Source organism: Taudactylus pleione, unplaced genomic scaffold (genome assembly GCF_031769625.1).
Source record: "Taudactylus pleione unplaced genomic scaffold, aTauple2 ptg000935l, whole genome shotgun sequence".
NCBI classification, from domain to species: Eukaryota; Metazoa; Chordata; class Amphibia; order Anura; family Myobatrachidae; genus Taudactylus; species Taudactylus pleione.
This window is the reverse complement of record NW_028285336.1, coordinates 3,707,528-3,735,357: the sequence shown is the minus strand read 5'-3', so window position 1 is coordinate 3,735,357 and position 27,830 is coordinate 3,707,528.

The following is a 27,830-nucleotide window of genomic DNA, read 5'->3' as shown; positions in this document are numbered from 1 at the left end:
ATAGCGGGCTCAGCATGCGGCAGCATTGAATAGAAGCGAATGATGGTGGGCTAGTGGTGAGCCATACAATGAATTCAATGGAAATAAATAGTAATTGTGTGATAGTGGGGGGAGGTGGTGAAAGAACTTGGGTGGCCATACACAGAGAGGAAGGGAAAAGGGAAGTGTAAAGTAGTGTATTTTAAAAGTATTGAACCTAAAATGATCTCAATCTATAAAAAACTTGCCCCCTGTTATGTGTACAATACAATGTTTACCGTTTAGCAGAAATGCCAAGTGATGTGATGTCGAGAGAATTGTTTTGAGTCTAAGTTCACAGGAGTGCTTTGTTACTTGGTAGCGCCGAACGTTTTTAATGCATCATTTTACCCTAAAATGCATCTTATTAGCACAAGTAGTTTCTGCTGATTAAAATGATAGGCAGCATGCCTAGGTTCAATGAGCCAGTACCGGAGTATCTGCAAGAAAATCACTAAGTTAAAGTGTTATAGTCGCTATTAGTGTAAAGTAACATTTTGCATGCAGATACACCCGAGCTGGCTCACAGATTATAGCATACTGCATATCATTTTAATCAGCAAAAGCTGCTTGTGCTATCAAAGTGATTCGCTGTATGATTCAGATGCATTTGAAGGGAAAAAGTTGTATAAAAGATGCTCGCTCTACTAAGTCACGCCATGCCATAAACGAATTCACACACACCACCATGTGATTTATTTTTAATATATTAATGAAGATTCAAAAGAAGAAGAAATAAAAAACTCCCCTTCCTTGAATTTAACCACAGACCTCAAGGTGCAAGGTACAGACATTGGGCCTGATTCAGACCCACTCGCGAGCGGCTGTCCGCTCGCAAGTGGGTCGATGGTCTGCACTGAGCATGCGCACGACGGAGGGAGCTCCGTCGTGCGCATGCGCCAGACACGACGAGCGAAGGACTTTCCTTCGCTCTTTGTGTCCGATCAAAGGGGGTGTGCTGTCAATGTTGATTGACAGCACGCCCCCTTTGGTGGGCATGCCGGGGGCATGCCTCCCTGATGGGGGCATTCCCATGGGAACGCCTCCCGTCAGAAGCCGGCCCACTGACATCACTAGTGATGTCAGTGGGAGTGATTTTGGCTCTGATAGAGCCAAAATCACTCCGGAGCTTGCGGTTGAAAAACTCAACCGCAGGCTCCGGCTCGCAATTTTGATGGTCGCGATGGTCACGACCATCGCGGCCATCAAAATGCACGCTCGTATAGCCTGTGGGTGGTGACCCACAGCTATACGAGCGTCCAGGAGGACGCTCCATGAAAATGGAGCCCGGCCCTCATGCAGAGCGTGCGCTCTGCTCAGAGCGTACGGCTCTGAATGAGGGCCATTATCCACTATCCTACACAGTCTATCCAGGTTGAGTGCTGCCTCTGTTGTGTATTTGATGTGAAGTGTGCAAATGAAAGCAGGCAATGTGTACAATGTCAATAGTGGGCTCAGCATGCAGCAGCATTGAATAGAAGCGAATGATGGTGGGCTAGTGGTGAGCCATACAATGAATTCAATGGAAATGAATAGTAATTGTGTGATGGTGGGGGGAGGTGGTGAAAGAACTTGGGTGGCCATACACAGAGAGGAAGGGAAAAGGGAAGTGCAAAGTAGTGTATTTTAAAAGTATTGAACCTAAAATGATCTCAATCTTTAAAAAACTTTCCCCCTGTTATGTGTACAATACAGTGTTTACTGTTTAGCAGAAATGCCAAGTGATGGGATGTCGAGAGAAATGTTTTGAGTCTAAGGTCACAGGAGTGCTTTAAAACTTGGTAGCGCCGAACATTTTTAATGCATCATTTTACCCTAAAATGCATCTTATTAGCACAAGTAGTTTCTGCTGATTAAAATGATAGGCAGCATAACTAGGTTCAATGAGCCAGTACCGGAGTATCTGCAAGAAAATCACTAAGTTAAAGTGTTATAGTCGCTATTAGTGTAAAGTAACATTTTGCATGCAGATACACCCGAGCTGGCTCACAGATTATAGCATACTGCATATCATTTTAATCAGCAAAAGCTGCTTGTGCTATCAAAGTGATTCGCTGTATGATTCAGATGCATTTGAAGGGAAAAAGTTGTATAAAAGATGCTCGCTCTACTAAGTCACGCCATGCCATAAACGAATTCACACACACCACCATGTGATTTATTTTTAATATATTAATGAAGATTCAAAAGAAGAAGAAATAAAAATCTCCCCTTCCTTGAATTTAACCACAGACCTCAAGGTGCAAGGTACAGACATTATCCACTATCCTACACAGTCTATCCATGTTGAGTGCTGCCTCTGTTGTGTATGTGATGTGAAGTGTGCAAATGAAAGCAGGCAATGTGTTCAATGTCAATAGTTGGCTCAGCATGCAGCAGCATTGAATAGAAGCGAATGATGGTGGGCTAGTGGTGAGCCATACAATGAATTCAATGGAAATGAATAGTAATTGTGTGATGGTGGGGGGAGGTGGTGAAAGAATTTGGGTGGCCATACACAGAGAGGAAGGGAAAAGGGAAGTGCAAAGTAGTGTATTTTAAAAGTATTGAACCTAAAATGATCTCAATCTTTAAAAAACTTCCCCCTGTTATGTGTACAATACAATGTTTACTGTTTAGCAGAAATGCCAAGTGATGTGATGTCGAGAGAAATGTTTTGAGTCTAAGGTCACAGGAGTGCTATGTTACTTGGTAGCGCCGAACATTTTTAATGCATCATTTTACCCTAAAATGCAACTTATTAGCACAAGTAGCTTCTGCTGATTAAAATGATAGGCAGCATGCCTAGGTTCAATGAGCCAGTACCGGAGTATCTGCAAGAAAATCACTAAGCTAAAGTGTTATAGTCGCTATTAGTGTAAAGTAACATTTTGCATGCAGATACACCCGAGCTGGCTCACAGATTATAGCATACTGCATATCAATTTAATCAGCAAAAGCTGCTTGTGCTATCAATGTGATTCGCTGTATGATTCAGATGCATTTGAAGGGAAAAAGTTGTATAAAAGATGCTCGCTCTACTAAATCACGCCATGCCATAAACGAATTCACACACACCACCATGTGATTTATTTTTAATATATTAATGAAGATTCAAAAGAAGAAGAAATAAAAAACTCCCCTTCCTTGAATTTAACCACAGACCTCAAGGTGCAAGGTACAGACATTGGGCCTGATTCAGACCCACTCGCGAGCGGCTGTCCGCTCGCAAGTGGGTCGATGGTCTGCACTGAGCATGCGCACGACGGAGGGAGCTCCGTCGTGCGCATGCGCCAGACACGACGAGCGAAGGACTTTCCTTCACTCGTTGTGTCCGATCAAAGGGGGTGTGCTGTCAATGTTGATTGACAGCACGCCCCCTTTGGTGGGCGTGCCGGGGGCATGCCTCCCTGACGGGGGCGTTCCCATGGGAACGCCTCCCGTCAGAAGCCGGCACACTGACATCACTAGTGATGTCAGTGGGAGTGATTTTGGCTCTGATAGAGCCAAAATCACTCCGGAGCTTGCGGTTGAAAACCTCAACCGCAGGCTCCGGCTCGCAATTTTGATGGTCGCGATGGTCACGACCATCGCGGCCATCAAAATGCACGCTCGTATAGCCTGTGGGTGGTGACCCACAGCTATACGAGCGTCCAGGAGGACGCTCCATGAAAATGGAGCCCGGCCCTCATGCAGAGCGTGCGCTCTGCTCAGAGCGTTCGGCTCTGAATGAGGGCCATTATCCACTATCCTACACAGTCTATCCAGGTTGAGTGCTGCCTCTGTTGTGTATGTGATGTGAAGTGTGCAAATGAAAGCAGGCAATGTGTACAATGTCAATAGTGGGCTCAGCATGCAGCAGCATTGAATAGAAGCGAATGATGGTGGGCTAGTGGTGAGCCATACAATGAATTCAATGGAAATGAATAGTAATTGTGTGATGGTGGGGGGAGGTGGTGAAAGAACTTGGGTGGCCATACACATAGAGGAAGGGAAAAGGGAAGTGCAAAGTAGTGTATTTTAAAAGTATTGAACCTAAAATGATCTCAATCTTTAAAAAACTTTCCCCCTGTTATGTGTACAATACAGTGTTTACTGTTTAGCAGAAATGCCAAGTGATGGGATGTCGAGAGAAAAGTTTTGAGTCTAAGGTCACAGGAGTGCTTTGAAACTTGGTAGCGCCGAACATTTTTAATGCATCATTCTACCCTAAAATGCATCTTATTAGCACAAGAAGTTTCTGCTGATTAAAATGATATGCAGCATGCCTAGGTTCTATGAGCCAGTACCGGAGTGTCTGCAAGAAAATCACTAAGTTAAAGTGATATAGTCGCTATTAGTGTAAAGTAACGTTTTGCATGTAGATACACCCGAGCTGGCTCACAGATTATAGCATACTGCATATCATTTTAATCAGCAAAAGCTGCTTGTGCTATCAGTTTAATTCGCTGTATGATTCAGATGCATTTGAAGGTAAAAAGTTGTATAAAAGATGCTCGCTCTACCGAGTCACGCCATGCCATAAATGAATTCACACACACCACCCTGTGATTTATTTTTAATATATTAATGAAGATTCAAAAGAAGAAGAAATAAAAAACTCCCCTACCTTGATTCAAACCACAGACTTCAAGTTACAAGGTACAGACCTTATCCCCTAGCCTACACAGTCTATCCATGTTGAGTGCTGCACATTGTGTATATGATGTGAAGTGTGCAAATTAAAGCAGGCAATTTGTACAATGTCAATAGTGGGCTCAGCATGCAGCAGCATTGAATAGAAGCGAATGATGGTGGGCTAGTGGTGAGCCATTCAATGAATTCATTGGAAATGAATAGTAATTGTGTGATGGTGGGGTTAGGTGGTGAAAGAACTTGGGTGGCCATACACAGAGAGGAAGGGAAAAGGGAAGTGCAAAGTAGTGTATTTTAAAAGTATTGAACCTAAAATGATCTCAATCTTTAAAAAACTTGCCCCCTGTTATGTGTACAATACAATGTTTACTGTTTAGCAGAAATGCCAAGTGATGGGATGTCGAGTGAAATGTTTTGAGTCTAAGGTCACAGGAGTGCTTTGTTACTTGGTAGCGCCGAACATTTTTAATGCATCATTTTACCCTAAAATGCATCTTATTAGCACAAGAAGTTTCTGCTGATTAAAATGATATGCAGCATGCCTAGGTTCTATGAGCCAGTACCGGAGTGTCTGCAAGAAAATAACTAAGTTAAAGTGTTATAGTCGCTATTAGTGTAAAGAAACATTTTGCATGTAGATACACCCGAGCTGGCTCACAGATTATAGCATACTGCATATCATTTTAATCAGCAAAAGCTGCTTGTGCTATCAGTTTGATTCGCTGTATGATTCAGATGCATTTGAAGGTAAAAAGTTGTATAAAAGATGCTCGCTCTACCTAGTCATGCCATGCCATAAACAAATTCACACACACCACCCTGTGATTTATTTTTAATATGTTAATGAAGATTCAAAAGAAGAAGAAATAAAAAACTCCCCTACCTTGATTCGAACCACAGACCGCAAGGTGCAAGGTACAGTCATTATCCACTATCCTACACAGTCTATCCATGTTGAGTGCTGCCCCTGTTGTGTATGTGATGTGAAGTGTGCAAATTAAAGCAGGCAATGTGTACAATGTCAAAAGCGGGCTCAGCATGCTGCAGCATTGAATAGAAGCGAATGATGGTGGGCTAGTGGTGAGCCATACAATGAATTCAATGGAAATGAATAGTAATTGTGTGATGGTGGGGGGAGGTGGTGAAAGAATTTGTGTGGCCATACACAGAGAGGAAGGGAAAAGGGAAGTGCAAAGTAGTGTATTTTAAAAGTATTGACCCTAAAATGATCTCAATCTTTAAAAAACTTCCCCCTGTTATGTGTACAATACAATGTTTACTGTTTAGCAGAAATGCCAAGTGATGTGATGTCGAGAGAAATGTTTTGAGTCTAAGGTCACAGGAGTGCTATGTTACTTGGTAGCGCCGAACATTTTTAATGCATCATTTTACCCTAAAATGCAACTTATTAGCACAAGTAGCTTCTGCTGATTAAAATGATAGGCAGCATGCCTAGGTTCAATGAGCCAGTACCGGAGTATCTGCAAGAAAATCACTAAGTTAAAGTGTTATAGTCGCTATTAGTGTAAAGTAACATTTTGCATGCAGATACACCCGAGCTGGCTCACAGATTATAGCATACTGCATATCATTTTAATCAGCAAAAGCTGCTTGTGCTATCAATGTGATTCGCTGTATGATTCAGATGCATTTGAAGGGAAAAAGTTGTATAAAAGATGCTCGCTCTACTAAGTCACGCCATGCCATAAACGAATTCACACACACCACCATGTGATTTATTTTTAATATATTAATGAAGATTCAAAAGAAGAAGAAATAAAAAACTCCCCTTCCTTGAATTTAACCACAGACCTCAAGGTGCAAGGTACAGACATTAAGCACTATCCTACACAGTCTATCCATGTTGAGTGCTGCCTCTGTTGTGTATGTGATGTGAAGTGTGCAAATGAAAGCTGGCAATGTGTACAATGTCAAAAGTGGGCTCAGCATGCGGCAGCATTGAATAGAAGTGAATGATGGTGGGCTAGTAGTGAGCCATACAATGAATTCAATGAAAATGAATAGTAATTGTGTGATGGTGGGGGGAGGTGGTGAAAGAACTTGGGTGGAAATACACAGAGAGGAAGAGAAAAGGTTAGTGCAAAGTAGAGTATTTTAAAAGTATTGAACCTAAAATTATCTCAATCTATAAAAAACTTGCCCCCTGTTATGTGTACAATACAATGTTTACTGTTTAGCAGAAATGCCAAGTGATGTGATGTCGAGAGAAATGTTTTGAGTCTAAGGTCACAGGAGTGCTTTGTTACTTGGTAGCGCCGAACATTTTTAATGCATCATTTTACCCTAAAATGCATCTTATTAGCACAAGAAGTTTCTGCTGATTAAAATGATATGCAGCATGCCTAGGTTCTATGAGCCAGTACCGGAGTGTCTGCAAGAAAATCACTAAGTTAAAGTGTTATAGTCGCTATTAGTGTAAAGAAATGTTTTGCATGTAGATACACCCGAGCTGGCTCACAGATTATAGCATACTGCATATCATTTTAATCAGCAAAAGCTGCTTGTGCTATCAGTTTGATTTGCTGTATGATTCAGATGCATTTGAAGGTAAAAAGTTGTATAAAAGATGCTCGCTCTACCTAGTCATGCCATGCCATAAACAAATTCACACACACCACCCTGTGATTTATTTTTAATATGTTAATGAAGATTCAAAAGAAGAAGAAATAAAAAACTCCCCTACCTTGATTCGAACCACAGACCGCAAGGTGCAAGGTACAGTCATTATCCACTATCCTACACAGTCTATCCATGTTGAGTGCTGCCCCTGTTGTGTATGTGATGTGAAGTGTGCAAATTAAAGCAGGCAATGTGTACAATGTCAAAAGCGGGCTCAGCATGCTGCAGCATTGAAATGAAGCGAATGATGGTGGGCTAGTGGTGAGCCATACAATGAATTCAATGGAAATGAATAGTAATTGTGTGATGGTGGGGGGAGGTGGTGAAAGAATTTGTGTGGCCATACACAGAGAGGAAGGGAAAAGGGAAGTGCAAAGTAGAGTATTTTAAAAGTATTGAACCTAAAATGATCTCAATCTATAAAAGACTTGCCCCCTGTTATGTGTACAATACAATCATTACTGTTTAGCAGAAATACCAAGTGATGTAATGTCGAGAGAAATGTTTTGAGTCTAAGGTCACTGGAGTGCTTTGTTACTTGGTAGCGCCGAACGTTTTTAATGCATCAAATTACCCTAAAATGCATCTTATTAGCACAAGCAGCTTCTGCTGATTAAAATGATATGCAGCATGCCTATGTTCTATGAGCCAGTACCGGTGTATCTGCAAGAAAATCACTAAGTTAAAGTATTATAGTCGCTATTAGTGTAAGTAATGTTTTGCATGCAGATACACCCGAGCTGGCTCACTGATTATAGCATACTGCATATCATTTTAATCAGCAAAAGCTGCTTGTGCTATCAGTTTGATTTGCTGTATGATTCAGATGCATTTGAAGGTAAAAAGTTGTATAAAAGATGCTCGCTCTACTAAGTCACGCCATGCCATAAACGAATTCACACACACCACCATGTGATTTATTTTTAATATATTAATGAAGATTCAAAAGAAGAAGAAATAAAAAACTCCCCTTCCTTGAATTTAACCACAGACCTCAAGGTGCAAGGTACAGACATTATCCACTATCCTACACAGTCTATCCATGTTGAGTGCTGCCTCTGTTGTGTATGTGATGTGAAGTGTGCAAATGAAAGCAGGCAATGTGTACAATGTCAATAGTGGGCTCAGCATGCAGCAGCATTGAATAGAAGCGAATGATGGTGGGCTAGTGGTGAGCCATACAATGAATTCAATGGAAATGAATAGTAATTGTGTGATGGTGGGGGGAGGTGGTGAAAGAACTTTTGTAGCCATACACAGAGGAAGGGAAAAGGGAAGTGCAAAGTAGTCTATTTTAAAAGTATTGAACCTAAAATGATCTCAATCTATAAAAAACTTGCCCCCTGTTATGTGTACAATACAATGTTTACTGTTAAGCAGAAATGACAATTGATGTGATGTCAAGAGAAATGTTTTGAGTTAAGGTCACAGGAGTGCTATGTTACTTGGTAGCGCCAAACATTTTTTTTGCGTCATTTTACCCTAAAATGTATCTTATTAGCAGAAGAAGTTTCTGCTGATTAAAATGATATGCAGCATGCCTAGGTTCTATGAGCCAGTACCGGTGTGTCTGCAAGAAAATCACAAAGTTAAAGTGTTATAGTCGCTATTAGTGTAAAGTAACATTTTGCATGCAGCTACACCCGAGCTGGCTCACAGATTATAGCAAACTGCATATCATTTTAATCAGCAAAAGCTGCTTGTGCTATCAATGTGATTCGCTGTATGATTCAGATGCATTTGAAGGGAAAAAGTTGTATAAAAGATACTCGCTCTACTAAGTCACGCCATGCCATAAACGAATTCACACACACCACCATGTGATTTATTTTTAATATATTAATGAAGATTCAAAAGAAGAAGAAATAAAAAACTCCCCTTCCTTGAATTTAACCACAGACCTCAAGGTGCAAGGTACAGACATTATCCACTATCCTACACAGTCTACCCATGTTGAGTGCTGCCTCTGTCGTGTATGTGATGTGAAGTATGCAAATGAAAGCAGGCAATGTGTACAATGTCATTAGTGGGCTCAGCATGCAGCAGCATTGAATAGAAGCAAATGATGGTGGGCTAGTGGTGAGCCATACAATGAATTCAATGGAAATGAATAGTAATTGTGTGATGGTGGGGGGAGGTGGTGAAAGAACTTTTGTAGCCATACACAGAGAGGAAGGGAAAAGGGAAGTGCAAATTAGTCTATTTTAAAAGTATTGAACATAAAATGATCTCAATCTATAAAAAACTTGCCCCCTGTTATGTGTACAATACAATGTTTACTGTTTAGCAGAAATGCCAAGTAATGTTATGTCGAGAGAAATGTTTTTAGTCTAAGGTCACAGGAGTGCTTTGTTACTTGGTAGTGCCGAACGTTTTTAATGCTTCATTTTACCCTAAAATGCATCTTATTAGCACAAGCAGCTTCTGCTGATTAAAATGATGTGCAGCATGCCTATGTTCTATGAGCCAGTACCGGTGTATCTGCAAGAAAATCACTATGTTAAAGTATTATAGTCGCTATTAGTGTAAGTAACGTTTTGCATGCAGATACACCCGAGCTGGCTCACAGATTATAGCATACTGCATATCATTTTAATCAGCAAAAGCTGCTTGTGCTATCAGTTTGATTCGGTGTTTGATTCAGATGCATTTGAAGGTAAAAAGTTGTATATAAGATTCTCGCTCTACTGAGTCATGCCATGCCATAAACGAATTCACACACACCACCCTGTGATTTATTTTTAATATATTAATGAAGATTCAAAAGAAGAAGAAATAAAAAACTCCCCTTCCTTAATTCGAACCACAGACCTCAAGGTGCAAGGTACAGACCTTATCCACTATCCTACACAGTCTATCCATGTTGAGTGCAGCCCCTGTTGTGTATGTGATGTGAAGTGTGCAAATTAAAGCAGGCAAAGTGTACAATGTCAATAGTGGGCTCAGCATGCGGCAGCATTAAATAGAAGTGAATGATGGTGGGCTAGTTGTGAGCCATACAATGAATTCAATGGAAATGAATAGTAATTGTGTGATGGTGGGGGTAGTTTGTGAAAGAACTTGGGTGGCCATACACAGAGAGGAAGGGAAAAGGGAAGTGCAAAGTAGAGTATTTTAATAGTATTGAACCTAAAATGATCTCAATCTATAAAAAACTTGCCCCCTGTTATGTGTACAATACAATGTTTACTGTTTAGTAGAAATGCCAAGTGATGTGATGTCGAGAGAAATGTTTTGAGTCTAAGGTCACAGGAGTGCTTTGTTACTTGGTAGTGCCGAACGTTTTTAATGCTTCATTTTACCCTAAAATGCATCTTATTAGCACAAGCAGCTTCTGCTGATTAAAATGATGTGCAGCATGCCTAGGTTCTATGAGCCAGTACCGGTGTATCTGCAAGAAAATCACTAAGTTAAAGTATTATAGTTGCTATTAGTGTAAAGTAACGTTTTGCATGCAGATACACCCGAGCTGGCTCACAGATTATAGCATACTGCATATCATTTTAATCAGCAAAAGCTGCTTGTGCTATCAGTTTGATTCGCTGTATGATTCAGATGCATTTGAAGGTAAAAAGTTGTATAAAAGATTCTCGCTCTACTGAGTCATGCCATGCCATAAACGAATTCACACACACCACCCTGTGATTTATTTTTAATACATTAATGAAGATTCAAAAGAAGAAGAAATAAAAAACTCCCCTACGTTGATTCGAACCACAGACCTCAAGGTGCAAGGTACAGACCTTATCCACTAGCCTACACAGTCTATCCATGTTGAGTGCTGCACCTGTTGTGTATATGATATGAAGTGTGCAAATGAAAGCAGGCAATTTGTACAATGTCAATAGCGGGCTCAGCATGCTGCAGCATTGAATAGAAGTGAATGATGGTGGGCTAGTGTTGAGCCATACAATGAATTCAATGAAAATGAACAGTAATTGTGTGATGGTGGGGGGAGGTGGTGAAAGAACTTGGGTGGCCATACACAGAGTGGAAGGGAAAAGGGAAGTGCAAAGTAGAGTATTTTAAAAGTATTGAACCTAAAATGATCTCAATCTATAAAAGACTTGCCCCCTGTTATGTGTACAATACAATCATTACTGTTTAGCTGAAAAGCCAAGTGATGTAATGTCGAGAGAAATGTTTTGAGTCTAAGGTCACTGGAGTGCTTTGTTACTTGGTAGCGCCGAACTTTTTTAATGCATCATTTTACCCTAAAATGCATCTTATTAGCACAAGCAGCTTCTGATGATTAAAATGATATGCAGCATGCCTATGTTCTATGGGCCAGTACCGGTGTATCTGCAAGAAAATCACTAAGTTAAAGTATTATAGTCGCTATAAGTGTAAGTAATGTTTTGCATGCAGATACACCCAAGCTGGCTCACTGATTATAGCATACTGCATATCATTTTAATCAGCAAAAGCTGCTTGTGCTATCAGTTTGATTTCCTGTATGATTCAGATGCATTTGAAGGTAAAAAGTTGTATAAAAGATGCTCGCTCTACCGAGTAACGCCATGCCATAACCAAATTCACACACACCACCCTGTAAGTTATTTTTAATATATTAATGAAGATTCAAAAGAAGAAGAAATAAAAGACTCCCCTACCTTGATTCGAACCACAGCCACAGACCTCAAGTTGCAAGGTACAGACCTTATCCACTAGCCTACACAGTCTATCCATGGTGAGTGCTGCACCTGTTGTGTATGTGATGTGAAGTGTGCAAATTAAAGCAGGCAATTTGTACAATGTCAATAGCGGGCTCAGCATGCGGCAGCATTGAATAGAAGCGAATGATGGTGGGCTAGTGGTGAGCCATACAATGAATTCAATGGAAATGAATAGTAATTGTGTGATGGTGGGGGGAGGTGGTGAAAGAACTTGGGTGGCCATACACAGAGAGGAAGGGAAAAGGGAAGAGCAAAGTAGTATATTTTAAAAGTATTGAACCTAAAATGATCTCAATCTATAAAAGACTTGCCCCCTGTTATGTGTACAATACAATGTTTACTGTTTAGCAGAAACAAGTGATGTGATGTTGAGAGAAATGTTTTGAGTCTAAGTTCACAGAAGTGCTTTGTTTCTTGGTAGCGCCGAACGTTTTTAATGCATCATTTTACCCTAAAATGCATCTTATTAGCACAACTAGCTTCTGCTGATTACAATGATAGGCAGCATGCCTAGGTTCTATGAGCCAGTACCGGTGTATCTGCAAGAAAATCACTAAGTTAAAGTGTTATAGTCGCTATTAGTGTAAAGTAACATTTTGCATGCAGATACACCCGAGCTGGCTCACAGATTATAGCATACTGCATATCATTTTAATCAGCAAAAGCTGCTTGTGCTATCAATGTGATTCGCTGTATGATTCAGATGCATTTGAAGGGAAAAAGTTGTATAAAAGATGCTCGCTCTACTAAGTCACGCCATGCCATAAACGAATTCACACACACCACCATGTGATTTATTTTTAATATGTTAATGAAGATTCAAAAGAAGAAGAAATAAAAAACTTCACTTCCTTGAATTTAACCACAGACCTCAAGGTGCAAGGTACAGACATTATCCACTATCCTACACAGTCTATCCATGTTGAGTGCTGCCTCTGTTGTGTATGTGATGTGAAGTGTGCAAATGAAAGCAGGTAATGTGTACAATGTCAATAGTGGGCTCAGCATGCGGCAGCATTGAATAGAAGTGAATGATGGTGGGCTAGTAGTGAGCCATACAATGAATTCAATGGAAATGAATAGTAATTGTGTGATGGTCGGGGGAGGTTGTGAAAGAACTTGGGTGGCCATACACAGAGAGGAAGGGAAAAGGGAAGTGCAAAGTAGAGTATATTAAAAGTATTGAACCTAAAATGATCTCAATCTATAAAAAACTTGCCCCCTGTTATGTGTACAATACAATGTTTACTGTTTAGCAGAAATGCCAAGTGATGTGATGTCGAGAGAAATGTTTTGAGTCTAAGGTCACAGGAGTGCTATGTTACTTGGTAGCGCCGAACATTTTTATTGCGTCATTTTACCCTAAAATGCATCAAATTAGCACAAGAAGTTTCTGCTGATTAAAATGAGATGCAGCATGCCTATGTTCTATGAGCCAGTACCGGTGTGTCTGCAAGAAAATCACTAAGTTAAATTGTTATAGTCGCTATTAGTGTAAAGTAACAATTTGCATGCAGATACACCTGAGCTGGCTCACAGATTATAGCATACTGCATATCATTTTAATCAGCAAAAGCTGCTTGTGCTATCAGTTTGATTTGCTGTATGATTCAGATGCATTTGAAGGTAAAAAGTTGTATAAAAGATGCTCGCTCTACCGAGTAACGCCATGCCATAAAAAAATTCACACACACCACCCTGTAAGTTATTTTTAATATATTAATGAAGATTCAAAAGAAGAAGAAATAAAAGACTCCCCTACGTTGATTCGAACCACAGACCTCAAGTTGCAAGGTACAGACCTTATCCCCTAGCCTACACAGTCTATCCATGTTGAGTGCTGCACCTATTGTGTATATGATGTGAAGTGTGCAAATTAAAGCAGGCAATTTGTACAATGTCAATAGTGGGCTCAGCATGCAGCAGCATTGAATAGAAGCGAATGATGGTGGGCTAGTGGTGAGCCATTCAATGAATTCATTGGAAATGAATAGTAATTGTGTGATGGTGGGGGGAGGTGGTGAAAGAACTTGGGTGGCCATACACAGAGAGGAAGGGAAAAGGGAAGTGCAAAGTAGTGTATTTTAAAAGTATTGAACCTAAAATGATTTCAATCTTTAAAAAACTTGCCCCCTGTTATGTGTACAATACAATGTTTACTGTTTAGCAGAAATGCCAAGTGATGGGATGTCGAGAGAAATGTTTTGAGTCTAAGGTCACAGGAGTGCTTTGTTACTTGGTAGCGCCGAACATTTTTAATGCATCATTTTACCCTAAAATGCATCTTATTAGCACAAGAAGTTTCTGCTGATTAAAATGATATGCAGCATGCCTAGGTTCTATGAGCCAGTACCGGAGTGTCTGCAAGAAAATCACTAAGTTAAAGTGTTATAGTCGCTATTAGTGTAAAGAAATGTTTTGCATGTAGATACACCCGAGCTGGCTCACAGATTATAGCATACTGCATATCATTTTAATCAGCAAAAGCTGCTTGTGCTATCAGTTTGATTTGCTGTATGATTCAGATGCATTTGAAGGTAAAAAGTTGTATAAAAGATGCTCGCTCTACCTAGTCATGCCATGCCATAAACGAATTCACACACACCACCCTGTGATTTATTTTTAATATGTTAATGAGGATTCAAATGAAGAAGAAATAAAAAACTCTCCTACCTTGATTCGAACCACAGACCTCAAGGTGCAAGATACAGACATTATCCACTAGCCTACACAGTCTATCCATGTTGAGTGCTGCCCCTGTTGTGTATGTGATGTGAAGTGTGCAAATTAAAGCAGGCAATGTGTACAATGTCAAAAGCGGGCTCAGCATGCTGCAGCATTGAACAGAAGTGAATGATGGTGGGCTAGTGGTGAGCCATACAATGAATTCAATGAAAATGAACAGTAATTGTGTGATGGTGGGGGGAGGTGGTGAAAGAACTTGGATTGCCATACACAAAGAGGAAGGGAAAAGGGAAGTGCAAAGTAGAGTATTTTAAAAGTATTGAACCTAAAATGATCTCAATCTATAAAAGACTTGCCCCCTGTTATGTGTACAATACAATCTTTACTGTTTAGCAGAAATGCCAAGTGATGTAATGTCGAGAGAAATGTTTTGAGTCTAAGGTCACTGGAGTGCTTTGTTACTTGGTAGCGCCGAACGTTTTTAATGCATCAATTTACACTAAAATGCATCTTATTAGCACAAGCAGCTTCTGCTGATTAAAATGATATGCAGCATGCCTATGTTCTATGAGCCAGTACCGGTGTATCTGCAAGAAAATCACTAAGTTAAAGTATTATAGTCGCTATTAGTGTAAGTAATGTTTTGCATGCAGATACACCCGAGCTGGCTCACTGATTATAGCATACTGCATATCATTTTAATCAGCAAAAGCTGCTTGTGCTATCAGTTTGATTTGCTGTATGATTCAGATGCATTTGAAGGTAAAAAGTTGTATAAAAGATGCTCGCTCTACCGAGTAACGCCATGCCATAAAAAAATTCACACACACCACCCTGTAAGTTATTTTTAATATATTAATGAAGATTCAAAAGAAGAAGAAATAAAAGACTCCCCTACCTTGATTCGAACCACAGACCTCAAGTTGCAAGGTACAGACCTTATCCCCTAGCCTACACAGTCTATCCATGTTGAGTGCTGCACCTATTGTGTATATGATGTGAAGTGTGCAAATTAAAGCAGGCAATTTGTACAATGTCAATAGTGGGCTCAGCATGCAGCAGCATTGAATAGAAGCGAATGATGGTGGGCTAGTGGTGAGCCATTCAATGAATTCATTGGAAATGAATAGTAATTGTGTGATGGTGGGGGGAGGTGGTGAAAGAACTTGGGTGGCCATACACAGAGAGGAAGGGAAAAGGGAAGTGCAAAGTAGTGTATTTTAAAAGTATTGAACCTAAAATGATTTCAATCTTTAAAAAACTTGCACCCTGTTATGTGTACAATACAATGTTTACTGTTTAGCAGAAATGCCAAGTGATGTAATGTCGAGAGAAATGTTTTGAGTCTAAGGTCACTGGAGTGCTTTGTTACTTGGTAGCGCCGAACGTTTTTAATGCATCAATTTACCCTAAAATGCATCTTATTAGCACAAGCAGCTTCTGCTGATTAAAATGATATGCAGCATGCCTATGTTCTATGAGCCAGTACCGGTGTATCTGCAAGAAAATCACTAAGTTAAAGTATTATAGTCGCTTTTAGTGTAAGTAATGTTTTGCATGCAGATACACCCGAGCTGGCTCACTGATTATAGCATACTGCATATCATTTTAATCAGCAAAAGCTGCTTGTGCTATCAGTTTGATTTGCTGTATGATTCAGAAGCATTTGAAGGTAAAAAGTTGTATAAAAGATGCTCGCTCTACCGAGTAACGCCATGCCATAAACAAAATCACACACACCACCCTGTAAGTTATTTTTAATATATTAATGAAGATTCAAAAGAAGAAGAAATAAAAGACTCCCCTACCTTGATTTGAACCACAGACCTCAAGTTGCAAAGTACAGACCTTATCCACTAGCCTACACAGTCTATCCATGGTGAGTGCTGCACCTGTTGTGTATGTGATGTGAAGTGTGCAAATTAAAGCAGGCAATTTGTACAATGTCAATAGCGGGCTCAGCATGCGGCAGCATTGAATAGAAGCGAATGATGGTGGGCTAGTGGTGAGCCATACAATGAATTCAATGGAAATAAATAGTAATTGTGTGATAGTGGGGGGAGGTGGTGAAAGAACTTGGGTGGCCATACACAGAGAGGAAGGGAAAAGGGAAGTGTAAAGTAGTGTATTTTAAAAGTATTGAACCTAAAATGATCTCAATCTATAAAAAACTTGCCCCCTGTTATGTGTACAATACAATGTTTACCGTTTAGCAGAAATGCCAAGTGATGTGATGTCGAGAGAATTGTTTTGAGTCTAAGTTCACAGGAGTGCTTTGTTACTTGGTAGCGCCGAACGTTTTTAATGCATCATTTTACCCTAAAATGCATCTTATTAGCACAAGTAGTTTCTGCTGATTAAAATGATAGGCAGCATGCCTAGGTTCAATGAGCCAGTACCGGAGTATCTGCAAGAAAATCACTAAGTTAAAGTGTTATAGTCGCTATTAGTGTAAAGTAACATTTTGCATGCAGATACACCCGAGCTGGCTCACAGATTATAGCATACTGCATATCATTTTAATCAGCAAAAGCTGCTTGTGCTATCAAAGTGATTCGCTGTATGATTCAGATGCATTTGAAGGGAAAAAGTTGTATAAAAGATGCTCGCTCTACTAAGTCACGCCATGCCATAAACGAATTCACACACACCACCATGTGATTTATTTTTAATATATTAATGAAGATTCAAAAGAAGAAGAAATAAAAAACTCCCCTTCCTTGAATTTAACCACAGACCTCAAGGTGCAAGGTACAGACATTGGGCCTGATTCAGACCCACTCGCGAGCGGCTGTCCGCTCGCAAGTGGGTCGATGGTCTGCACTGAGCATGCGCACGACGGAGGGAGCTCCGTCGTGCGCATGCGCCAGACACGACGAGCGAAGGACTTTCCTTCGCTCGTTGTGTCCGATCAAAGGGGGTGTGCTGTCAATGTTGATTGACAGCACGCCCCCTTTGGTGGGCATGCCGGGGGCATGCCTCCCTGATGGGGGCATTCCCATGGGAACGCCTCCCGTCAGAAGCCGGCCCACTGACATCACTAGTGATGTCAGTGGGAGTGATTTTGGCTCTGATAGAGCCAAAATCACTCCGGAGCTTGCGGTTGAAAAACTCAACCGCAGGCTCCGGCTCGCAATTTTGATGGTCGCGATGGTCACGACCATCGCGGCCATCAAAATGCACGCTCGTATAGCCTGTGGGTGGTGACCCACAGCTATACGAGCGTCCAGGAGGACGCTCCATGAAAATGGAGCCCGGCCCTCATGCAGAGCGTGCGCTCTGCTCAGAGCGTACGGCTCTGAATGAGGGCCATTATCCACTATCCTACACAGTCTATCCAGGTTGAGTGCTGCCTCTGTTGTGTATTTGATGTGAAGTGTGCAAATGAAAGCAGGCAATGTGTACAATGTCAATAGTGGGCTCAGCATGCAGCAGCATTGAATAGAAGCGAATGATGGTGGGCTAGTGGTGAGCCATACAATGAATTCAATGGAAATGAATAGTAATTGTGTGATGGTGGGGGGAGGTGGTGAAAGAACTTGGGTGGCCATACACAGAGAGGAAGGGAAAAGGGAAGTGCAAAGTAGTGTATTTTAAAAGTATTGAACCTAAAATGATCTCAATCTTTAAAAAACTTTCCCCCTGTTATGTGTACAATACAGTGTTTACTGTTTAGCAGAAATGCCAAGTGATGGGATGTCGAGAGAAATGTTTTGAGTCTAAGGTCACAGGAGTGCTTTAAAACTTGGTAGCGCCGAACATTTTTAATGCATCATTTTACCCTAAAATGCATCTTATTAGCACAAGTAGTTTCTGCTGATTAAAATGATAGGCAGCATAACTAGGTTCAATGAGCCAGTACCGGAGTATCTGCAAGAAAATCACTAAGTTAAAGTGTTATAGTCGCTATTAGTGTAAAGTAACATTTTGCATGCAGATACACCCGAGCTGGCTCACAGATTATAGCATACTGCAAATCATTTTAATCAGCAAAAGCTGCTTGTGCTATCAAAGTGATTCGCTGTATGATTCAGATGCATTTGAAGGGAAAAAGTTGTATAAAAGATGCTCGCTCTACTAAGTCACGCCATGCCATAAACGAATTCACACACACCACCATGTGATTTATTTTTAATATATTAATGAAGATTCAAAAGAAGAAGAAATAAAAATCTCCCCTTCCTTGAATTTAACCACAGACCTCAAGGTGCAAGGTACAGACATTATCCACTATCCTACACAGTCTATCCATGTTGAGTGCTGCCTCTGTTGTGTATGTGATGTGAAGTGTGCAAATGAAAGCAGGCAATGTGTTCAATGTCAATAGTTGGCTCAGCATGCAGCAGCATTGAATAGAAGCGAATGATGGTGGGCTAGTGGTGAGCCATACAATGAATTCAATGGAAATGAATAGTAATTGTGTGATGGTGGGGGGAGGTGGTGAAAGAATTTGGGTGGCCATACACAGAGAGGAAGGGAAAAGGGAAGTGCAAAGTAGTGTATTTTAAAAGTATTGAACCTAAAATGATCTCAATCTTTAAAAAACTTCCCCCTGTTATGTGTACAATACAATGTTTACTGTTTAGCAGAAATGCCAAGTGATGTGATGTCGAGAGAAATGTTTTGAGTCTAAGGTCACAGGAGTGCTATGTTACTTGGTAGCGCCGAACATTTTTAATGCATCATTTTACCCTAAAATGCAACTTATTAGCACAAGTAGCTTCTGCTGATTAAAATGATAGGCAGCATGCCTAGGTTCAATGAGCCAGTACCGGAGTATCTGCAAGAAAATCACTAAGCTAAAGTGTTATAGTCGCTATTAGTGTAAAGTAACATTTTGCATGCAGATACACCCGAGCTGGCTCACAGATTATAGCATACTGCATATCAATTTAATCAGCAAAAGCTGCTTGTGCTATCAATGTGATTCGCTGTATGATTCAGATGCATTTGAAGGGAAAAAGTTGTATAAAAGATGCTCGCTCTACTAAATCACGCCATGCCATAAACGAATTCACACACACCACCATGTGATTTATTTTTAATATATTAATGAAGATTCAAAAGAAGAAGAAATAAAAAACTCCCCTTCCTTGAATTTAACCACAGACCTCAAGGTGCAAGGTACAGACATTGGGCCTGATTCAGACCCACTCGCGAGCGGCTGTCCGCTCGCAAGTGGGTCGATGGTCTGCACTGAGCATGCGCACGACGGAGGGAGCTCCGTCGTGCGCATGCGCCAGACACGACGAGCGAAGGACTTTCCTTCGCTCGTTGTGTCCGATCAAAGGGGGTGTGCTGTCAATGTTGATTGACAGCACGCCCCCTTTGGTGGGCGTGCCGGGGGCATGCCTCCCTGATGGGGGCGTTCCCATGGGAACGCCTCCCGTCAGAAGCCGGCACACTGACATCACTAGTGATGTCAGTGGGAGTGATTTTGGCTCTGATAGAGCCAAAATCACTCCGGAGCTTGCGGTTGAAAACCTCAACCGCAGGCTCCGGCTCGCAATTTTGATGGTCGCGATGGTCACGACCATCGCGGCCATCAAAATGCACGCTCGTATAGCCTGTGGGTGGTGACCCACAGCTATACGAGCGTCCAGGAGGACGCTCCATGAAAATGGAGCCCGGCCCTCATGCAGAGCGTGCGCTCTGCTCAGAGCGTTCGGCTCTGAATGAGGGCCATTATCCACTATCCTACACAGTCTATCCAGGTTGAGTGCTGCCTCTGTTGTGTATGTGATGTGAAGTGTGCAAATGAAAGCAGGCAATGTGTACAATGTCAATAGTGGGCTCAGCATGCAGCAGCATTGAATAGAAGCGAATGATGGTGGGCTAGTGGTGAGCCATACAATGAATTCAATGGAAATGAATAGTAATTGTGTGATGGTGGGGGGAGGTGGTGAAAGAACTTGGGTGGCCATACACATAGAGGAAGGGAAAAGGGAAGTGCAAAGTAGTGTATTTTAAAAGTATTGAACCTAAAATGATCTCAATCTTTAAAAAACTTTCCCCCTGTTATGTGTACAATACAGTGTTTACTGTTTAGCAGAAATGCCAAGTGATGGGATGTCGAGAGAAAAGTTTTGAGTCTAAGGTCACAGGAGTGCTTTGAAACTTGGTAGCGCCGAACATTTTTAATGCATCATTCTACCCTAAAATGCATCTTATTAGCACAAGAAGTTTCTGCTGATTAAAATGATATGCAGCATGCCTAGGTTCTATGAGCCAGTACCGGAGTGTCTGCAAGAAAATCACTAAGTTAAAGTGATATAGTCGCTATTAGTGTAAAGTAACGTTTTGCATGTAGATACACCCGAGCTGGCTCACAGATTATAGCATACTGCATATCATTTTAATCAGCAAAAGCTGCTTGTGCTATTAGTTTAATTCGCTGTATGTTTCAGATGCATTTGAAGGTAAAAAGTTGTATAAAAGATGCTCGCTCTACCGAGTCACGCCATGCCATAAATGAATTCACACACACCACCCTGTGATTTATTTTTAATATATTAATGAAGATTCAAAAGAAGAAGAAATAAAAAACTCCCCTACCTTGATTCAAACCACAGACTTCAAGTTACAAGGTACAGACCTTATCCCCTAGCCTACACAGTCTATCCATGTTGAGTGCTGCACATTGTGTATATGATGTGAAGTGTGCAAATTAAAGCAGGCAATTTGTACAATGTCAATAGTGGGCTCAGCATGCAGCAGCATTGAATAGAAGCGAATGATGGTGGGCTAGTGGTGAGCCATTCAATGAATTCATTGGAAATGAATAGTAATTGTGTGATGGTGGGGTTAGGTGGTGAAAGAACTTGGGTGGCCATACACAGAGAGGAAGGGAAAAGGGAAGTGCAAAGTAGTGTATTTTAAAAGTATTGAACCTAAAATGATCTCAATCTTTAAAAAACTTGCCCCCTGTTATGTGTACAATACAATGTTTACTGTTTAGCAGAAATGCCAAGTGATGGGATGTCGAGTGAAATGTTTTGAGTCTAAGGTCACAGGAGTGCTTTGTTACTTGGTAGCGCCGAACATTTTTAATGCATCATTTTACCCTAAAATGCATCTTATTAGCACAAGAAGTTTCTGCTGATTAAAATGATATGCAGCATGCCTAGGTTCTATGAGCCAGTACCGGAGTGTCTGCAAGAAAATCACTAAGTTAAAGTGTTATAGTCGCTATTAGTGTAAAGAAACATTTTGCATGTAGATACACCCGAGCTGGCTCACAGATTATAGCATACTGCATATCATTTTAATCAGCAAAAGCTGCTTGTGCTATCAGTTTGATTCGCTGTATGATTCAGATGCATTTGAAGGTAAAAAGTTGTATAAAAGATGCTCGCTCTACCTAGTCATGCCATGCCATAAACAAATTCACACACACCACCCTGTGATTTATTTTTAATATGTTAATGAAGATTCAAAAGAAGAAGAAATAAAAAACTCCCCTACCTTGATTCGAACCACAGACCGCAAGGTGCAAGGTACAGTCATTATCCACTATCCTACACAGTCTATCCATGTTGAGTGCTGCCCCTGTTGTGTATGTGATGTGAAGTGTGCAAATTAAAGCAGGCAATGTGTACAATGTCAAAAGCGGGCTCAGCATGCTGCAGCATTGAATAGAAGCGAATGATGGTGGGCTAGTGGTGAGCCATACAATGAATTCAATGGAAATGAATAGTAATTGTGTGATGGTGGGGGGAGGTGGTGAAAGAATTTGTGTGGCCATACACAGAGAGGAAGGGAAAAGGGAAGTGCAAAGTAGTGTATTTTAAAAGTATTGACCCTAAAATGATCTCAATCTTTAAAAAACTTCCCCCTGTTATGTGTACAATACAATGTTTACTGTTTAGCAGAAATGCCAAGTGATGTGATGTCGAGAGAAATGTTTTGAGTCTAAGGTCACAGGAGTGCTATGTTACTTGGTAGCGCCGAACATTTTTAATGCATCATTTTACCCTAAAATGCAACTTATTAGCACAAGTAGCTTCTGCTGATTAAAATGATAGGCAGCATGCCTAGGTTCAATGAGCCAGTACCGGAGTATCTGCAAGAAAATCACTAAGTTAAAGTGTTATAGTCGCTATTAGTGTAAAGTAACATTTTGCATGCAGATACACCCGAGCTGGCTCACAGATTATAGCATACTGCATATCATTTTAATCAGCAAAAGCTGCTTGTGCTATCAATGTGATTCGCTGTATGATTCAGATGCATTTGAAGGGAAAAAGTTGTATAAAAGATGCTCGCTCTACTAAGTCACGCCATGCCATAAACGAATTCACACACACCACCATGTGATTTATTTTTAATATATTAATGAAGATTCAAAAGAAGAAGAAATAAAAAACTCCCCTTCCTTGAATTTAACCACAGACCTCAAGGTGCAAGGTACAGACATTAAGCACTATCCTACACAGTCTATCCATGTTGAGTGCTGCCTCTGTTGTGTATGTGATGTGAAGTGTGCAAATGAAAGCTGGCAATGTGTACAATGTCAAAAGTGGGCTCAGCATGCGGCAGCATTGAATAGAAGTGAATGATGGTGGGCTAGTGGTGAGCCATACAATGAATTCAATGAAAATGAATAGTAATTGTGTGATGGTGGGGGGAGGTGGTGAAAGAACTTGGGTGGAAATACACAGAGAGGAAGAGAAAAGGTTAGTGCAAAGTAGAGTATTTTAAAAGTATTGAACCTAAAATTATCTCAATCTATAAAAAACTTGCCCCCTGTTATGTGTACAATACAATGTTTACTGTTTAGCAGAAATGCCAAGTGATGTGATGTCGAGAGAAATGTTTTGAGTCTAAGGTCACAGGAGTGCTTTGTTACTTGGTAGCGCCGAACATTTTTAATGCATCATTTTACCCTAAAATGCATCTTATTAGCACAAGAAGTTTCTGCTGATTAAAATGATATGCAGCATGCCTAGGTTCTATGAGCCAGTACCGGAGTGTCTGCAAGAAAATCACTAAGTTAAAGTGTTATAGTCGCTATTAGTGTAAAGAAATGTTTTGCATGTAGATACACCCGAGCTGGCTCACAGATTATAGCATACTGCATATCATTTTAATCAGCAAAAGCTGCTTGTGCTATCAGTTTGATTTGCTGTATGATTCAGATGCATTTGAAGGTAAAAAGTTGTATAAAAGATGCTCGCTCTACCTAGTCATGCCATGCCATAAACAAATTCACACACACCACCCTGTGATTTATTTTTAATATGTTAATGAAGATTCAAAAGAAGAAGAAATAAAAAACTCCCCTACCTTGATTCGAACCACAGACCGCAAGGTGCAAGGTACAGTCATTATCCACTATCCTACACAGTCTATCCATGTTGAGTGCTGCCCCTGTTGTGTATGTGATGTGAAGTGTGCAAATTAAAGCAGGCAATGTGTACAATGTCAAAAGCGGGCTCAGCATGCTGCAGCATTGAAATGAAGCGAATGATGGTGGGCTAGTGGTGAGCCATACAATGAATTCAATGGAAATGAATAGTAATTGTGTGATGGTGGGGGGAGGTGGTGAAAGAATTTGTGTGGCCATACACAGAGAGGAAGGGAAAAGGGAAGTGCAAAGTAGTGTATTTTAAAAGTATTGACCCTAAAATGATCTCAATCTTTAAAAAACTTCCCCCTGTTATGTGTACAATACAATGTTTACTGTTTAGCAGAAATGCCAAGTGATGTGATGTCGAGAGAAATGTTTTGAGTCTAAGGTCACAGGAGTGCTATGTTACTTGGTAGCGCCGAACATTTTTAATGCATCATTTTACCCTAAAATGCAACTTATTAGCACAAGTAGCTTCTGCTGATTAAAATGATAGGCAGCATGCCTAGGTTCAATGAGCCAGTACCGGAGTATCTGCAAGAAAATCACTAAGTTAAAGTGTTATAGTCGCTATTAGTGTAAAGTAACATTTTGCATGCAGATACACCCGAGCTGGCTCACAGATTATAGCATACTGCATATCATTTTAATCAGCAAAAGCTGCTTGTGCTATCAATGTGATTCGCTGTATGATTCAGATGCATTTGAAGGGAAAAAGTTGTATAAAAGATGCTCGCTCTACTAAGTCACGCCATGCCATAAACGAATTCACACACACCACCATGTGATTTATTTTTAATATATTAATGAAGATTCAAAAGAAGAAGAAATAAAAAACTCCCCTTCCTTGAATTTAACCACAGACCTCAAGGTGCAAGGTACAGACATTAAGCACTATCCTACACAGTCTATCCATGTTGAGTGCTGCCTCTGTTGTGTATGTGATGTGAAGTGTGCAAATGAAAGCTGGCAATGTGTACAATGTCAAAAGTGGGCTCAGCATGCGGCAGCATTGAATAGAAGTGAATGATGGTGGGCTAGTGGTGAGCCATACAATGAATTCAATGAAAATGAATAGTAATTGTGTGATGGTGGGGGGAGGTGGTGAAAGAACTTGGGTGGCCATACACAGAGAGGAAGAGAAAAGGTTAGTGCAAAGTAGAGTATTTTAAAAGTATTGAACCTAAAATGATCTCAATCTATAAAAAACTTGCCCCCTGTTATGTGTACAATACAATGTTTACTGTTTAGCAGAAATGCCAAGTGATGTGATGTCGAGAGAAATGTTTTGAGTCTAAGGTCACAGGAGTGCTTTGTTACTTGGTAGCGCCGAACATTTTTAATGCATCATTTTTCCCTAAAATGCATCTTATTAGCACAAGCAGCTTCTGCTGATTAAAATGATATGCAGCATGCCTATGTTCTATGAGCCAGTACCGGTGTATCTGCAAGAAAATCACTAAGTTAAAGTGTTATAGTCGCTATTAGTGTAAAGAAATGTTTTGCATGTAGATACACCCGAGCTGGCTCACAGATTATAGCATACTGCATATCATTTTAATCAGCAAAAGCTGCTTGTGCTATCAGTTTGATTTGCTGTATGATTCAGATGCATTTGAAGGTAAAAAGTTGTATAAAAGATGCTCGCTCTACCGAGTCACGCCATGCCATAAACGAATTCACACACACCACCCTGTGATTTATTTTTAATATATTAATGAAGATTCAAAAGTAGAAGAAATAAAAAAATCCCCTACCTTGATTCAAACCACAGACCTCAAGTTGCAAGGTACAGACCTTATCCCCTAGCCTACACAGTCTATCCATGTTGAGTGTTGCACCTATTGTGTATATGATGTGAAGTGTGCAAATTAAAGCAGGCAATTTGTACAATGTCAATAGTGGGCTCAGCATGCAGCAGCATTGAATAGAAGCGAATGATGGTGGGCTAGTGGTGAGCCATTCAATGAATTCATTGGAAATGAATAGTAATTGTGTGATGGTGGGGGGAGGTGGTGAAAGAACTTGGGTGGCCATACACAGAGAGGAAGGGAAAAGGGAAGTGCAAAGTAGTGTATTTTAAAAGTATTGAACCTAAAATGATTTCAATCTTTAAAAAACTTGCCCCCTGTTATGTGTACAATACAATGTTTACTGTTTAGCAGAAATGCCAAGTGATGGGATGTCGAGAGAAATGTTTTGAGTCTAAGGTCACAGGAGTGCTTTGTTACTTGGTAGCGCCGAACATTTTTAATGCATCATTTTACCCTAAAATGCATCTTATTAGCACAAGAAGTTTCTGCTGATTAAAATGATATGCAGCATGCCTAGGTTCTATGAGCCAGTACCGGAGTGTCTGCAAGAAAATCACTAAGTTAAAGTGTTATAGTCGCTATTAGTGTAAAGAAATGTTTTGCATGTAGATACACCCGAGCTGGCTCACAGATTATAGCATACTGCATATCATTTTAATCAGCAAAAGCTGCTTGTGCTATCAGTTTGATTTGCTGTATGATTCAGATGCATTTGAAGGTAAAAAGTTGTATAAAAGATGCTCGCTCTACCTAGTCATGCCATGCCATAAACAAATTCACACACACCACCCTGTGATTTATTTTTAATATGTTAATGAAGATTCAAAAGAAGAAGAAATAAAAAACTCCCCTACCTTGATTCGAACCACAGACCGCAAGGTGCAAGGTACAGTCATTATCCACTATCCTACACAGTCTATCCATGTTGAGTGCTGCCCCTGTTGTGTATGTGATGTGAAGTGTGCAAATTAAAGCAGGCAATGTGTACAATGTCAAAAGCGGGCTCAGCATGCTGCAGCATTGAATAGAAGTGAATGATGGTGGGCTAGTAGTGAGCCATACAATGAATTCAATGGAAATGAATAGTAATTGTGTGATGGTGGGGGGAGGTTGTGAAAGAACTTGGGTGGCCATACACAGAGAGGAAGGGAAAAGGGAAGTGCAAAGTAGAGTATTTTAAAAGTATTGAACCTAAAATGATCTCAATCTATAAAAGACTTGCCCCCTGTTATGTGTACAATACAATCTTTACTGTTTAGCTGAAATGCCAAGTGATGTAATGTCGAGAGAAATGTTTTGAGTCTAAGGTCACTGGAGTGCTTTGTTACTTGGTAGCGCCGAACGTTTTTAATGCATCAATTTACCCTAAAATGCATCTTATTAGCACAAGCAGCTTCTGCTGATTAAAATGATATGCAGCATGCCTATGTTCTATGAGCCAGTACCGGTGTATCTGTAAGAAAATCACTAAGTTAAAGTATTATAGTCGCTTTTAGTGTAAGTAATGTTTTGCATGCAGATACACCTGAGCTGGCTCACTGATTATAGCATACTGCATATCATTTTAATCAGCAAAAGCTGCTTGTGCTATCAGTTTGATTTGCTGTATGATTCAGATGCATTTGAAGGTAAAAAGTTGTATAAAAGATGCTCGCTCTACCGAGTCACAATATGCCATAAACAAATTCACACACACCACCCTGTAAGTTATTTTTAATATATTAATGAAGATTCTAAAGAAGAAGAAATAAGGACTCCCCTACCTTGATTCGAACCACAGACCTCAAGTTGCAAAGTACAGACCTTATCCACTATCCTACACAGTCTATCCATAGTGAGTGCTGCACCTGTTGTGTTTGTGATGTGAAGTGTGCAAATTAAAGCAGGCAATTTGTTCAATGTCAATAGCGGGCTCAACATGCGGCAGCATTGAATAGAAGCGAATGATGGTGGGCTAGTGGTGAGCCATACAATGAATTCAATGGAAATGAATAGTAATTGTGTGATGGTGGGGGGAGATGGTGAAAGAACTTG